The 16,672-nt window shown below is 39.5% G+C and overlaps 1 pseudogene; it reads left to right on the top strand.

The window, feature by feature from the left end:
* LOC131687132 (uncharacterized) overlaps nt 1–12,599 on the top strand; it is a 166,206-nt pseudogene extending 153,607 nt beyond the window's left edge.
* The last annotated feature ends 4,073 nt before the right edge of the window (nt 12,600–16,672 follow it).

The following is a 16,672-nucleotide window of genomic DNA, read 5'->3' as shown; positions in this document are numbered from 1 at the left end:
ACAAAGCTGATTTTCATTGTATGTGATTTCAAATGCCATCAAAACACTACTAATTTCAGATAATTATGACATTCCCTCATTTAAAGTGTTTTAAGCTAAAACGACGAAACTTCCATGTTCACACGTTTCTGATTTTTTTGCGGATACACCATATGGAAAACGAACCGACGAAACTGTCAAATTGACCAGCAATACGAAAAGCACACATACGCTCTCACAAATTCGACGAAAGTAACAAGGAAAAACAGTTTTTCACAATGTCGACATACGTCAAGACAGTTTCTACAAACGCGAGTCAAGTATTTTGTGCTCTGTTACGTCAGTACTTTCCGTACGAGTACCCGTAGTAGTACGCATGCATGCTGGAGTTGAAGCGAATGTTCGGTGCTAAGACCGATGACCGCGAGGACGGGTAATACGATTTTGTTCTCCACTGATAATTGTCCACATATGCACTTTGTTCGTAAGCTGACTTACTGTTCCCGTGCCGTGCCGAAGATCGAAAATGGTTATTGCCAAATTGAAACACCGCATTATTTACTACGAGAAGGATGCAGGTGAGATGCTCAACACCATCTAACTGATTTTAGGTTCTGAAGAATATGTGCATCCAGAGTGCAACGGGAAGATTGTTGATGTTGCTACGGAATGACGGTCAGCTATGCCCTGGATATATACAAGGTAGTTTTCATGTTATCATAAACTCACTTATGTTGTTGTGAATGTGAGAGCGTCACTTATTCAAGTCGGATATTATTCCTGTGCACTTTGAGCAAGCAAATCAACTAGTGTAACTGTGGCAGATATTTGCTCATATTTATACTATGTTCAAATTTAATAATTTTAACGCTCAAAGAATAGCAAAAACGAAACTACGTAACTGTTTTTAGAATTTACTAACAGTATAATGCGACTGACGTATCATACAACATAAATATCAAAACGACGAATCTAACGGTGTATGATACAATCAAGAAATCAAAATGACGTATCATGATTTTTTCTCAATTTCAACATAATACTCGCGACAAGTTAAAACGATCGCTTTACGTAAAATGGAGTGAAAATGAAATGTAAATGTGAAATCGATGTTGGAGTTTTGCCAGTAGTTTTGAAATAAGAGTTAAAAGTTTACGCAAGAAACTGATGTTTTCCATTTCTCATGGTTTTTACCCAAAATCTCATACGTCCAGTTGAAAAAGTACTCGATATTTGCTTATATTTAACACTGTTCAAATTTGATAAAAATAACGCTCATCGTGAAAACCAAACGACGTAACTGCTTTATTAAAATGAAATTATGAACAGTCTAATCTGACTTGACGTATCTAACAACACAAATTTCAAGACGACGATTATGACGGTGTATGATACAGTCAAGAAATCGAAAAGGCGTATCAATTTATTTTCTTAGTTTTTACATGATACACGCATCAAACGTGTAGAAATGTTACATACATAAAAAAGGTGTAGCAAACAATGTTATATATAAAATCGATGCTGGAATTTCTCCAGTATTTTTGAAATAGGATTAAAAAATTTCCGCTAGAAACTTCAAACCCGTTTTTCTCGATTTCCACCAAATGTTACATACGTCCATTTGAAAAAGTACTCGAGATTTGTTCATTTGTGACGTCAGCGTGAAGTATTTAATACACCTCTAGTAAACACTCAACCAGTGAACAGACCACTACGCCCAATGCACCAATACAATAGCATAAAATATGAGTGGTGTTCGGCGCAGAAGTGAGGAGCGGAGGGCGCGGAGATGTATTCGCTCGACTCGATTACCTTCTCTCCTGATGATACATACTTCACACGACGAACCGACTCTTCTTGTTCGAATCGACTTTTCTATATCTACCAGTTGCACATAAATTTCTTCGGCTCCTACCAAAAACCGACACCAGATACATACAGTTTTTTTCTCTCTCTTTTCCAATCTCCTCCTGTTTATGGCAAACTGTTCTCTCTTTCGGTACACTCGTCTGCTGAAGAACTTTCACGCTTCACCATTATAATATTCCCGCCGGGCCTAGCGCTTCGCCACTCGGCGACATTTTTATTTTTATTCCTAATTTCATTCTCTAAAACTCCAACAATTCCAATAACTTTTTTCTGCCACTAAATAATACTCCTACACGGAAAAAATCCGTTCATAAATTCATGAACAAAAGGTCACGATTTCATTAACTGGACAATTTACGAAAACCGTGACAAAGTTCCTGAAATTATGAATATACCTCGTATTCATGATACTATTTGTGTTTTCTAAAAACCAGTTCGCCCTGAATATATACATGGCGTTACATTGGAATGTTTGGTTGGGTTACTGTTGTTGTTTAGTTTTTGTTGTGATTATTGTTCATGATTTGGGAATACACAGTCGACAGTCAAACGTTGTTCACGATTTCAAGAGCTTATTCGCGATTCTTGTGAATTCTCATGACGTTAGCGGGATTAAAGTTCAAGATTTCAAGATCTTAGTCGCGATGTTCGTAATTTTCATTCACGTTATAGTGATATTTTAGTCATAAGTAGAGTGATTCATGTTCATGAGTTCATGATCTTTGTCACGATTTTAAATATTTTTGTCACTAGTTGTGTGATTTATGTTCATGATTTCAGGACCTTAGTCACAATTTTCGTAATATATATTCATGTTATCATGATATTTTATTTTAGAGCTTACTTTCAAAGAGTAATGTAACTAATATTTATGATATCAGCGGTTTTATCATGGTATTCGTAAATTCTCTTCGCCTTATCGTGATCTATCATTTTTTGGTTACTAATGGTTTTTTTTAGTCGAAATAACGTGACAATATGAACTGGATCATTAAAATAAGACTGATTCGTGATATCTGGTTTTGTGAACTATATCACGCACACTATTTGAGGTTCTCAGTGCAGTTTTCGTTTTCTGTCCGGACATCACAATGAACCTTATAAAATGAATAACGATGTTCGAGGTTCTAATATCTTTTTTTTATATCTACTGCTCGTACCTATTACTGGTCGCTAGCAACTGGGTATTTCATTAAAAGTGTATGGAACAAAAAATATTGCACGAATAATACTCCAACTTTTGTGATAGAATTCACGTAAAAATTTCATTACCATGTTGCATGAAATTGTAAATGATTAGGGATATCTTCTAAATATCACAAGCACGCAAATAGATACTAGATAGTTCGTAAATCATGTACTAGGAATGATGAACCAGTTCACGAATACATAAATAATATTTTATAATTTCGTGAACTTTTTCACGAAAACGAATGATGAGTTGTGACTATTAAACTAGGTATCATGAACCAGTTCACGAATACACGAATAATATTTCATGATTTCGTGAACTATTTCACGAGCACGGATATTGGATCGTAACTAACATATTAGAAATCATGAACCAGTTCACGAATACATAAATAATACTTCATGATTTCGTGAACTACTTCACGAGTGCGGATATTGAATAGTGACTAGTATGTTAGGAATCATGAACCAGTTCACGAATACATGAATAATATTTTGATGGTAATTGTTCTGAATCGCGGCTTTTTCGAAAAAAGGGTTAATTTCTTTTGGAAATGTTCTAAATGGCCTATTTTATAACAAGCAATGAAAAAAATTGGGGGGAAAGCTTTAAAGTAGTTTATACTGGAAAAATAAGTTGTTCCCACTTACCTTACTAACAATGGCATTGCTCATGAGAAAGTGACGTTAAGGGTGAAGGTAGTGTGATGCGGCTTTGCCGCATAGTCGAGTCCAAGGATTCGAAGCGGTGCAAAGCCGCTGAGAAACCGACGGACGAGGTGGTTATGGTCTTGCTATCGAAGGGTGCAATCAAATCTGTAATCCACTCGTTTGCCCGGTATACTCAAACATAGGGGCTATCCCTAGTTTAAGTCCGACTGAGCGGCAGCGACTATGAAAAAAATAACTATGAAAAAAATCATAAGTCAACCTTTGGTTTAATGAATAATGTTCATAAAGTTGTGAACTAGTTCTTGGCGGAAGCCGTGACTGAAGTTCACAAAACAAAATCAAATATTTCCACAAATGAAAACGTTATGCGGGCGTTACTGAAAAGAAATTGAACATAATTATAAAAGCCATGATTTTTGGTCATGGTCCTATTTTCGTAACGTAAAAACGTACTTGTTCCAGAATTCATGGCATTTTATTAACGATTTTGGGAACAATTTTTTTCCGTGTACTCTCCAGCAACTATAGTTCAAAGCCCAACTACTTTTTCTCACCACAAAACAATCTTTTTTCTGCTGCTATTTTACAAACTTGCACTCCGATTCCGAGCACTCTCGCTCTACAGTGTCCTGATTTGTCTTTATTGAGTACAAAGTTACGAAAATCTTGACTAACTTCCCTGAAATCATTTAACTCGGTTGTTTTAGTAGATATCCATCAAGGGTTCAAATATCTCTATGTGCTATTGCGGCTGTTATATTTTCTCGAATGAACAGAAAAATGATAAGCAGAAAACAATCACTTGGCGCCTGACCTCGTTCGGGTTGATTTGTGATCTATTTGTTGGTCCGCCCGCCATACTTTTTTCACTACGTACTTACAAGCTTGGTTTCGATTGGTTTGTTTTGTTGATGTTATTCCAGCTGGCCCAACGCCATGATTAATTTCACTAGCAAGAAACCAACACACTCAAAACCATATTTGGTTACAATGCACGAAAATGCTGCGTTGCAGAAAATTACGAATGAGTTCGTGCATTGCATAATATTTTTTGTTCTATTTACAAATGTATTTTATCAGTGCGCAAGGCTTTGCGAAACTCAAGAAAGTTTCTAGAAAAACATGTTAAGCTTTATTGAAGTAGTTTTGATTAGGTAAGCGCTTTTTGGTAAGCTTTACCAAGTCAGGGATCTGACTTAATGAATTACTCTTCATGATTTTAGTTTCATTTTTGACAGTTAGAATTTTTCTCTTAGCAGCGCAACGACACCAATATAAAGAGCGGTTATTTAATTTCCAATTGTTAATTATTTATTATATCGATTTATTATATCGAAATTATAATTGTTTGATGAAAACCCTAAGCAATCCGCGAGACGCTTGAGAAGAGCTTCGCTATCATGATTGTCAATAAAATTTCCGTTTCCGTTTTAATATGAATGAATTTTTAAAATTTTCATTCATTTTTTTAAAAGCGCGTACTGATTGTGAAAACATTTACCATGTTCCATGAACTCACACCATCAAAATTTGCTATTTTTCATGTTAACGTAAACAGTGTCGCACAGAGCCGTGTTTTTGTAAAATATTTAAGTTGCCGAAAAGAAACTGAACCGGAGATTAATACTCGAATTTAAGTATGCCGGCATAAGCAACTTTACAACAGCAAAGAAAGGATGGATAGAAGAGAAACAGTCTACTCAATTTTATGAAAACAGGTAAAAAATATGTCATCTGGACCGAAAACAAAAGCAACTCCAAAATTATCAAACAAAAATCAACTTTCAGGTCTATTTTCACAAAAAAATCGTTAGACTTTTTGCAATTTTAAGAAAAAAAACGTAATTTATGTGTCACATAAGCACATTTATAACTGCAACATAAGAAAATGGCAAATTTTCGTGGTGTGTGTGAATGGAGTACGTTAGATGTTAACAATGTCAACATTAAAATGGAAAGGCATTAAATAAACTTCATTACATATAATATTATAATCATGATGCAAAGAATAAAGCAAACACACCAAACATTAAGCTTTTATATATTGACTAGTTTTGTCTTCAGGAAAATAAACTTAAGCGTTTATTCAACCTGAAAACCTTTTTTGGAAGTTTTGTAAAAACACTGCTTGAACTCGTACCCAGGCCAGAACGCGCGGCTGGCCCCCGGCAAGGGCACCAGCCTCAGAGGGGCGCTGAAATCATGATCTGCTTTATATAATAAGTGACTATAAATCATGAGATAAGTCAAGATAATGTGCCATTTCTAAGTCATCTGAACACTGTTAAAGAAGAGAAAGTAGACAGGGGGTAGATGTAGCGTAGTTGGTAAATCAATTGCCTTGCACGCAGCGCACCTGGGTTCGAGTCCCGACCCCGCACATAGGGAAACTTTTCAAAACAAATTTTTCTAACCCGAAGAGGCGAATGACCTTAAGGTTAAAACCTCTATAATCGAAATAAAAAAAGAAAGTAAACACCAAAGAGTTGCAAAACTAATGCCGTTTTTGCTTGAGAAGGTACCTCAACTTATGTTTGAACTGACTGATCCTCACATGGGAATCATCAGAGTGATACTCTTCCAATAGAGCATAATGATTTGCTTGGTGGGTGGCGTAGCTTTTTTTAGATTTTTCTGCTAATGTACTTAGAACATATTTAAAAGTAACGCCATAGATTCCTAGGGTGCGGTTGGTACACTGGGCATGTGAATAGATAATATAAACTCTCCACACAATAGGTACTTCTATTTTTCTACTTTCTCAATGCGAGAATCATACTCATGATTCAGCCAACCCCGTGCTTCAGTAGATCCACGCACAATTTTGAATCGGTGACCCCACCGTCAATCTCAATTTTGTGAGTGGACATGTAGACACGGCAATCTTTCATACAAGCTGATCATGCTGGATCTTTATGTTGCCGATTTCACACAGGTTTTTCTTCATCCTTATAACTTCCGGCGAAGCAGAGTCTGATTGCACATTGAACACAATACAATTCGGTGGAGCTAATGATAATTTCACGATAAGAACGGTGATGGAGTCGCGATGTTTCGGAACGAAACGTAAAAGACAATTTTTGCGATTATAAAAACTGGCGAGTTTCGCTATTGAGGCCTTTTCCTAATTCTTTTTGTTTTAGTACTTTTCTATCTTAACCAATAATCTAGACTGCCTCACCATAAACATGTGTGTGTTCAATGATTATTTGAAGACTTTTTTTTTCAATAGGTCCAATTTGCAAAAAAGAGCCTCTCTTTGTTTATTTTCTCTTCCGCGAATTACTCGGCACCTTTCTGATTTCCCTTCAACTCTATGCATAATAAGCTAGTGAAAAACTTGGTCTATCGAAACATACTGATAAATGTTTAAAAAGTTTTATGGTTACGCAGTAATAAGCGAAAGAGAAACCGAAAAAAGAGGGCTCTCATTTGCAGATTGGACCTAATGAAAAAAAGTTCATTTAACGCACAGAGTACAAAAACATTATTTTTAGGGCTCAACCTTATAAATTTAGACAATTATATTTATATACTGCATTTGGCACCAACACAATCCTTATCACTACTAACGGATATCACAAGTTTGAACTTATCTGGCCGAGCTTTCGAGATATCTGTCACTGTTGAATATGTCCGCGTCAGTTCCTTCGAAATTTTCAGAATGCTTAGCAGATTATCTTCGATTCAAATATGATCCGATCCGAGTTCAATCAAAGTTTTTGAACGGGAAGTCGAAAGCAGGGTCTTTTCAGGAAAGCTGATTTATGCCCGGCGAAAAGTGAAAACTTAAAGAATGCGAAGGCGGAGGCAGAAATCGCGAGAAATATAATAAGTCAAAGCATAGTAATGCAAACATGTGGTAAGTCTGGGGATCCGCAAGGACAAATCCCAACAGATTTTAACCGAAACTGTTTCGTTAAGTCAGTAATAAAATTTATGTGATGATGGACGAGGAAACATCCGACTGCATTACGACATTATTTTAACCCTCCAAATCCACGAAAAAACTTTGTGTTATCAAACTAAAGCACCTGTTCCTCGAGTTTGTGTCAGTGGAATGTTATTAAATGCATGTTGTGTTGTATTCACATGTCTATGTGAAATTCTTTAGACCTTTACACCTGAAGTCTTTCTTCGGAGGGATTTCACTGCGTCATATTAGCTGAAAATATTGCTGGCAAAGGCAAATTGTGGCCTTGTGGCCACCTCCTTAGGAGAGCGGAGCCATTTTCATGTACCCACGAAATTATTGTTCAGAAGTCCAAGAATGACAAAGTTGTTAAGGGGCGCAAAAATAAGACTTCACCAAGGGCGCCGAAAGGTCACGGTACGGCTCTGCTCGTACCATGCTTTTATATTCCTCACAGTTCATTTACAACTGCGAAACGTGAAAGATTTTCGCGGTTTTGCCTTATAGGAATTTCGTGGCAAAAAATTGAAATATTTCACGTTAAATGAAAATGTTTCCATTATTAATTCAATTACACATAATTGTATAGACATAGGAAATCAAATAATCTTTCAACCAAAAATATTGATATTAAGGTCCAGTCGTGGTTTTTTTATATAATTAATAAATCTGTTTTGTCAACGCTGTATCATTCGAGCGTAAAGTAGCTGTAGTAGCACCGAAGACGTAATCCAACTTGATTCGGCTAACCCCATATAAACAATCGGTAGAAAGAACACAATGTTCTCCACTTCGCGTAATACGCAAAGGCGCCGTATAGGTTACCACCAACTTACAAAATGCTCGCATAAATGCTCAAAAACAACTTCCAGACAGCAGCTGTTACTCGCAAGTCCAAACCCGGCTTCTCTGAACGGTTTAAATTGAGGGGTTGATCCCATTTTCAAACATCATCACGCTCGTTAGTCAAACGGCAACATAAGTCAAGGATGCTGCAATGATGACGAACAAAACTCGGTCAGGGATACACGCTGCTGCTGTAGAACACACGCTTTGCCGTCCCCACAATAAAGCACGGTCCGGGCAAAAAACGGCACCGTAACGAAACGTCATGTTTGCCTAAATCGAATTAGCAGTAATTTATTAGCCTGACACACCCTTGTAACCTAAATTTTCATTCATGACGTCGTCACCCAAATCGACTGTTTGATGCTTCCGAATTTGGCAAAATTAACCGCAAAATGACTCTCCTGAGAAGACGGAGAAGTGCCGCAAAAGGAATTAAACCACGTTCTGCTCCTTTCGCAGGGCTTAACTTCACCGAAAGAAACAATGGCTTGCTGAAGTGCCATCAGGTAACAAGAGAATGGGATCATTTTTCGGGTGTGGAATGAGATTTCCCTTCTCATCTGTTACTCAATATGACAAAATGATAATTCCTTGAATAATTTCTACACACTTCTGCAGCCCGCCGAGCGAACAATGGGCAAACAATCCGTAAGAGGAGTAACTGCTGAACGGTTTCCACTTTCGAGAGGTTGAACAATTGACTTTGATACTTCTACCGATGCCCTGATTTATGCCTACCTGGGGTGCAGTGAATCGTTCTTGTTTTCTTGCGTACAGTGCTGCCAATTTTCCCCACGTCATTTCTACATCATGAAAGACCATGCGAATAATAAACGTGCAATACCAATCCAGCAAACTGGTTTCACTGTAATCAGGGATGCTGCGCGCGAAAACTGTAAAGAATTTGCATTCAATAGCTCAGCATGCAAACAGTTGGGATTAGCATGTGCCCCCTCCTGGGGTTTCGTTTCCTTTGCTTCAACACCAGGAGCATCATACTTTGAGAGATACTGCAGTGCGCCTTTGTGTGGAAAAGTTTACCCACCCATGCTACCGGAGAGCGTGATACAATATTTACACATTGTTGGCCTGCTGGCTTTCCCGAGCTCCGCCGTGTCGTCCGTCGGTCGGGCCGGTTTCGGTAAACGGGTGAAAGCAAAGTGTTTCAGAAGTTGTTGAACATCGTATCGAATTTGAATACATTACGCGAAAGGGTTTATGTTAATATTTCTTATGGCGATGAGAACGCATCGATAAAACAGTGTGGACGAATTGTTTTATTCGATCGAAAGAATGCAGAGCGCATTTCGACATCGGTGCAATGCAATTCGAATTGATTTAAAATTGGGGATTTCAAACCATTTGACTTCCTGAACCACAGGGAAAACATTTTTATCGATGGCCGATTTTACATTGGGGCCGTTCATAAACCACGTAGACTCACGGGGGCAGGGGGGCCTAGCAAAAGTTTAAGTAGACTTTATTATGTTTAATTTATTGAAAATTTTATATTTAAGCAGTGTAGTTAAACGTTTACAACAAAATATTTATTCGAGTTAATCAGTTCTACTATATCTATCTCCCAAAATATTCGGAGTAAACCCTTCATACTTTTTTATAATATTCTCAGGTAATATGACTAATGATTATATAAGAAAAATATAGATTTTTTTTTTAAATTTGGATAGTGTCGTTTTCTTAAGGAAGGGCAAGGGTTTCAGCGTGAAAAAAAACACTTCTTTGCATTTTTTAGAAATTTGGGTGAAGCGAATTAATCAAAATTTTCGCACATTATAATGTATCATTTCAATAATATTCTGTAACTTTTTCATGCAAAAATACCGACAAGCGACTTGGTGGCGAAGCTTTTTGTGGAACGTATCTGGAAAAAACACGATTTGCGGTGTTACCAGCCATTCAAAAACAGTTTGACCGATTTCTTTCAAACTTTGCATACACTTTGTAAAAAATACCTAACCCATATGTTGAGTTTTCGAGATAATTTTTCAATTAAGGGGGTTGAAATAAACTTGAAATAAATGTGAACGCCTCACGTTTAAACACTATAATATGATCGTCGTTAATTTCGCATTTTCCACAAGTAAAAATCGAAAAGTCTACGTACACTTTTGGTGGAGGGAGGGAGGGTTGGTAAAGTCTACTTAAGTCTTCGAGGGGGAGGGAGATGTCAAAAAGTGTCAAATTTCGGTATACGTGTTTCATGAATGGTTCCATATTACGGTAGACATGAAGCATCTTGTTAAAAAACATCGGATTTGTTGTTCAAATAAATTCGTCTGTTTCGTTATTTACTGCGGAACCAGAGCAATTTTTCTTTTCGATAGAATAACAGACCCGACTCGTGGAACCTTAGCTACTAATGGTCAATCTGGTATACACTGCTGGCCAATAAAATAGGTATGTGATAGATTATTTTGTTTTTCTCTTAATTACGCATACCAAGTTGCAGCAGTCTCAATCACACCTACCGCACACAGAAGCCTTGGGATCTGTCAAGTTACTAGTGGGTTGTTGGCGCTGATTATATTTGTAATCTTTGTCAAGATGCAAAACAAGACTACCGCAGGCTTTTTCGTCTGGTCAATATAATAGGTGTGTGAAATATATTAACGTGGTATTATTTTACATAATTCCATTATACGTTTTATTTGGTGAAGTTTGAATTCTGCGTGTTAGTAAATGTACTTAAATGTTGCATAAGTCAAAGATTTGTTATAGAATGGGTCGAGCATCTCACTGTACTCAAGTGGAACGAGTTTTGCTAAGAAATTTTGTTCAAGAAGATAAGACGTATAAATAAATCGCGAATACACTGCGGCGTTCCGAAAACTTCGTTACAAATGCCTTAAAACCTTTAAAAAAAGGAAACACGCAAAAAACCCAAGAAGACATCTACAGCAGCTGACCTTCGCATTGCAATTTTAGCGAAATCCGATCCATTCGCGTCATCCAAGACCAATTCAGCACAAATTGGAAAAGTGGTAGGTCCGAGAACAGTTCGCTGTAGGCCGTAAAATTTCAATTTTCCAGAAAGAATTACTAAGAAGGTTCCACTATTTCGAAGCCAAAGCCTTTGAAGAAAAATGCAATTTGCTTTTCAACAGCGTTAATGGGCCTGGTTCAGAAGGAATCAAAAAATGGCGACATATCCTTCGGAGGGACGAATCAAAGGTAAACCTGTTTTCCTCCGATGCACAACGAAACGTTAAACGTCCAAAGTGCAAACAGTTTGATCTGCGACACACGCAAAATATGGTAAAGCACGGAGGCGAGAACAATGAGGTTTGAGGCTTGCTTTTCCTGGAATGGCGCAGGTCCTATTCTTTGCAACGCCACTATAATGGCAAGTTTCGAATGCAAGGCTAAAGGTTGGACATCCTAAAGGATGTCATGCAGTCCTATGCCAAAGATAATGTGTCTTTACATGACAGTTTCAGCAAGATTCATGTACTTTTATCTCACACCTATTTTATTGACCAGCAGTGTATATAGGCTAGACCATAGTGGTGATGTGGTGGCCTGTTATGTTTTGCTATTTGTAAAATAAATCCAAGATGAGCGGCGTGAGTGTGTAACCCGTAAAAGTAACAATTAGCACTGAGTACAAAAATACCTATGTTTGATTATTTGCTTCGTGGAGTGTGTTGTTAATGCAAACATATCTCGCAACTGTTCAGTATGCTCGTTCATTTTGTACACATGGACATTGTAATTCGTCCAGATAGGATATATAAATTTTGTTATATAGTTTTGTATAAGTAATATATGGCTGGATAGGTTACAATTTCCCTCTTGCTGTGAAATTTATGAGGACTAGGCTACACCTCGGCGATGACTGGTCGAGATATATTGCTTGTTTTGGTCCAGCCGCAAGTTCCGTTGGACGTTTTTTAGCTGAAGTAATCCAGCTTGTTTGTAGTGTGCGGAAGAATATTTCCGGTCCGTGGTGCGAGAGCTAGTGCCCCGTTTCGCACTCGCTATGAAGGATCAGTCGAACGAATCTAGTTCTGCTGATACAGCAGCCAACGGTAAAACCGGGAGAACTCCCATCCGTTTGGAAGCTGGGAAAACCATTCGCCTCTCCGCCGGCAGTAGCAGCAAATAGGCGGCGATACAGCAGCAGAAGCATTGGGAGAATTGTAGACGAATAAGCACAGCAAAATTAATTAAGAGTCTGTTAGCCCGCTAAAATTTCGAACCCAAGTAGTGGCAGACCCGAACTAACAAGCGATATCAACTTAACTGGACTTGCTTACGTCATACCGTTCGTTCAGCAAACTCCCATAGAGTTGTGTGAACGCTACGACTGCGACCCGTTGATCTTCTGAATTATTCACATTTACATATTTTTCAATATTATGAGCCGTAGTACTCAATGAAGAGCAAGGAGTTGATGGAAGTTTCCAACATGAGCAAACTGTGTGTTCTACCACAGTACTTTAAAAAATTATTTCATGGCTATTGACCTGAAATTCTCATACCTATTCATTGAACTTGCTTTGAGCTTGAGCTTGTGCGACCACCCCTGACTGCTACTCCGTTATCAATCTGGACTAGCTGAAGTTGCACAGGGAATCAGTAGAAAATTATGCTTGGGGGTGCAACTCCTGGTAATCTTAAAGTGTTTATTGACCAATACCGGCGCCGACCCGGCCCGAACGTAGGTCGCGGAAGGAAAGGGAAGCAATGTTAGCCCGACACTTGCTTTTGCTAGAGGCCGTATATACTACTGCGAACTCCACAAGTATCACGGGAGGAGTATATATTTTAGTAAGTATAGGGGGGCAATTCTTCACCAGAGAGGTGTTCACTATCTGGACTAGATATCGACCTATCAACTCATGGACTGGGGACCAACGGCTTTACTTCCCTTCCGAAGGAAGACGTAAGCACAGAATTTTTCACCTTAGAGAAATCTAAACAACCTCAGGTGGGATTGAACCCAGACCGACTAGGAAGGGTGGCGGTCACGCTTATCACTCAACCACCGGCGCCGTCAGAAATACCCATTCATTGAACGACAAAACTCATTCGATTCCCCATCCTGTTTTCGTTGCCTCATTTGTTACTAAATACACATAAGCATACCTGTTTTAATCCACCTAGTGGTGCAATCTCATTTGTCCAAACTACGATTGCATGGGTTATTATGTTCAACATAATAGATTTTTAAATTCGATTTTGAATTTTTCCTTTACTCCTCCCTTTGAGCATTTTTCAGTTCATGCTTATATGGAATCAAGAACTGTCGTAGGTGACCAATGTGGACAAAGCAACTTTGGTTAGTCATTATTGATCCAGACTGCCAATCGGAATTATTTTACACCCATTTTAATAAGTTTTGCATCATTTTGATATCATGGTGGTTCCAGTTTATATGGTTTATTTGATGTGTGGCCGCACACCCCAACCGGAAGTCCAATCAATAAAAGATTCAATAGCTTTCATTTGAGACTAAGTTTGTGCAAATTGGCACATTTCTGAGAGACTGGAGGTAGTCTATCATCGAGGTTACATTCTGTAGCCATTCATTGACGGAAAACATGAATTGAAGAGTATGCGAAACGTACACGCATAGCGACCAGGCGATTCGCTACCGTATCGATCAACGGAACCCTGCTACAGTACGATGAAGGATGACGCGCGAGCGAAAGTGGAAGATGAAAGCCTTAAACAAAGACCTCTTCGCGCAGGCACTTTGGCCGAACGGCGGAACCGAGAACATGGCTGACCTAACAAGAAGGATTGCGGCAGCTTGTGACGCCACAATACCCAACGAAAACTGGAACCATGCAATAGAGGGCGTCTAGCTTACTGATGGAACAAGACGCTTAATACGCTACGCGCTGCTTATCTCAGAGCCAGAAGACGGGCTCAGAGAGCAATATCGGAGCCAGATAGAGAAGAGGACAATGCAGCGTTTTGGGAAGCTAGGGCCGCTTTAAAACGGAAGATCAGACTTAGCAAGTCAGATTACCATAAGCAACTGTGCCGAGAAGTAGAGGACTCGACGACGCCAGCCGAAATGTGCCCGGGTAAGCTGAAGATAATCGTCGAGGGTCTTTTACTGAAGCACGGTCCAACTATATGTGCCACCGACACCTTACGACGAAGAAGAAGGTACAAATATGGACGATCGGCAAGTGACTAACGATAAGCTAGCAGAACATCGAAGCATCTGAAATCAAAGAAAGCGCCCGGTCCAGATGGAATACCCAATGTGGTGCTGAAAGCTGCGATCCTGGTATATACAGACATGTTCTGTAGAAGTGTTTAAATGAAGGCAACTTCCCTGAAATGTGGAAGGTTATGAAGCTGATGTTGCTACCAAAGCCAGGGAAGGCACCGGGCGATCCGGCCTCGTATAGGCCCATATGTCTGTTGGATACACTTCGAGAAAGCATCATCCTTAAAAAGTTGACGAAATGCACGGAGGGTGAGCGCGGGCTGTCCAAGATGCAGTTTGGATTCCGCAAAGGGGCATCTACAGTGAATGCAATTCGGACAGTGCTCGAGAGTGCTGAGAAGGCATTTAACCCATTCATGCCCATGTTGTTTGTGGATAACAACGTTTTTAAACAGCTATAACTTTTTATTGAGGCAAAATTTGCTCACAAAAACAAGTAAGGCTAATAAATGTGACTATTGCCTTTTATTTGAGTATAAATAGTTACAAGGATCAGCTCCAGAATTGAAGTTATTGCAATTAGTCTGATTGGATTCCGATGGAGCAGTGCTGCCAGGGACACTTTACGTTGATGACGGAAAATGAATTTTTCATATATTCTTGTTATGTTTCAATATTATTGAAAACTGATCAATCTTATCAGTCTAAGTCTTCCGCTATGTTTTCCACGCAATTAGATTATTATAAATATTCTTGGAGAATTGTATTGAGCATTGGAAGGTAAAAATTTAGCAGCTTCTAACACTGCGAAGGAAGCACTTATATTTATGGAAGAAAAGCTCTTCGTGTTTCTTGACCCAACCGTTTTTAAGAAAAAATAGTTTTGAAACTCTACTTGAACTAGAAAAAAGTTGGGCATGAAAGGGTTAAACAGAAACGAAGAAGAGATCTATACTGTGCCGTGGTCACGATAGTCGTGAAGAATGAATTGAACAGCGCCAGCTGGGAAACCATCGCTGCAGCGCTGCACAGAATAATGGTTCCCGAATATCTATGCCAGATCCAGCTCTTCAGGATCTGGCATAGATAGTCGGGAACCATCATTCTGTGCAACGCTGCAGCGATGACTTCCAAAGCGAATTGCTGCTGTACGAGACGAACAACGAGTACAAGTCAATGCGAGTCACAGCGGGCGCTTCTCTGAGCAGCTCTCATCGGTCCAACTCTTTGGAACGGGATGTACGACACGGGTCTTAGCTCTGCGGCTCCCCAGGAAAGTGAAAATCGTGGGTTTCGCGAAGGACGTGTCACTAGCCGTGATGGGTGAGACACTTGACGAATTGGAAGTACCGGTGACGGAGAGCTGGACGTGAAATGCTACCAGCGGAGAAATGCACGCAATGCAAGTTCGTGCGGACTCGTTGGCTAAGTGACAGCAGGAGTGGGATAACGCGGAGAAAGGAATGTGGATCCCCAGATTCATCCGAAATGTGTCGGCTTATCTGCATAGGAAACATGGAGCGGTAAACTGAAACGAGTTGTTCCATTTTACGATGTTTTTGTCCGGGCACGGATGCTTCCGGAAATACTTGCATCAGTATGGACATGTGAACGTGCAAGAGAGACCGGAACGCATGGTTTTCGAATGCCCTAGGCTCGAAGAAGTTCGTAGGGGTATGCCTGGTGTGAAAGTGGACGATATCGTTGAAGAGATGTGCCACGACGAGTATATCTGAGACGCTGGCGACCGAGTGGTTACGAGTATACTCTCCAAGTTGCACAGGAAGTGGCGAAGGGTCCAACAAAGCAGCGCCATTGGCTAAAAAGTCGTCGTGAAGCCACAAATCTGGATTCGAGAGAAATTCCGCTGCCGGGGAACTCTCCGTCAATGTAGACTAGGCCTACCGCCGGGACCGGACCGACCTCGACACCATACCAGGTAGCTCGTGAGTAGGCTAGATCCACCACCGTGGATTAGACGGAGTAGACCGCGTCGAATAGCTAGCAGTGGGTCGTTGGGGCGCCTGTGAACCGGAAGCTACGATCCACTC

This window comes from Topomyia yanbarensis, chromosome 3 (genome assembly GCF_030247195.1).
Source record: "Topomyia yanbarensis strain Yona2022 chromosome 3, ASM3024719v1, whole genome shotgun sequence".
NCBI classification, from domain to species: Eukaryota; Metazoa; Arthropoda; class Insecta; order Diptera; family Culicidae; genus Topomyia; species Topomyia yanbarensis.
This window is presented reverse-complemented; position numbering and strand designations above follow the sequence as displayed.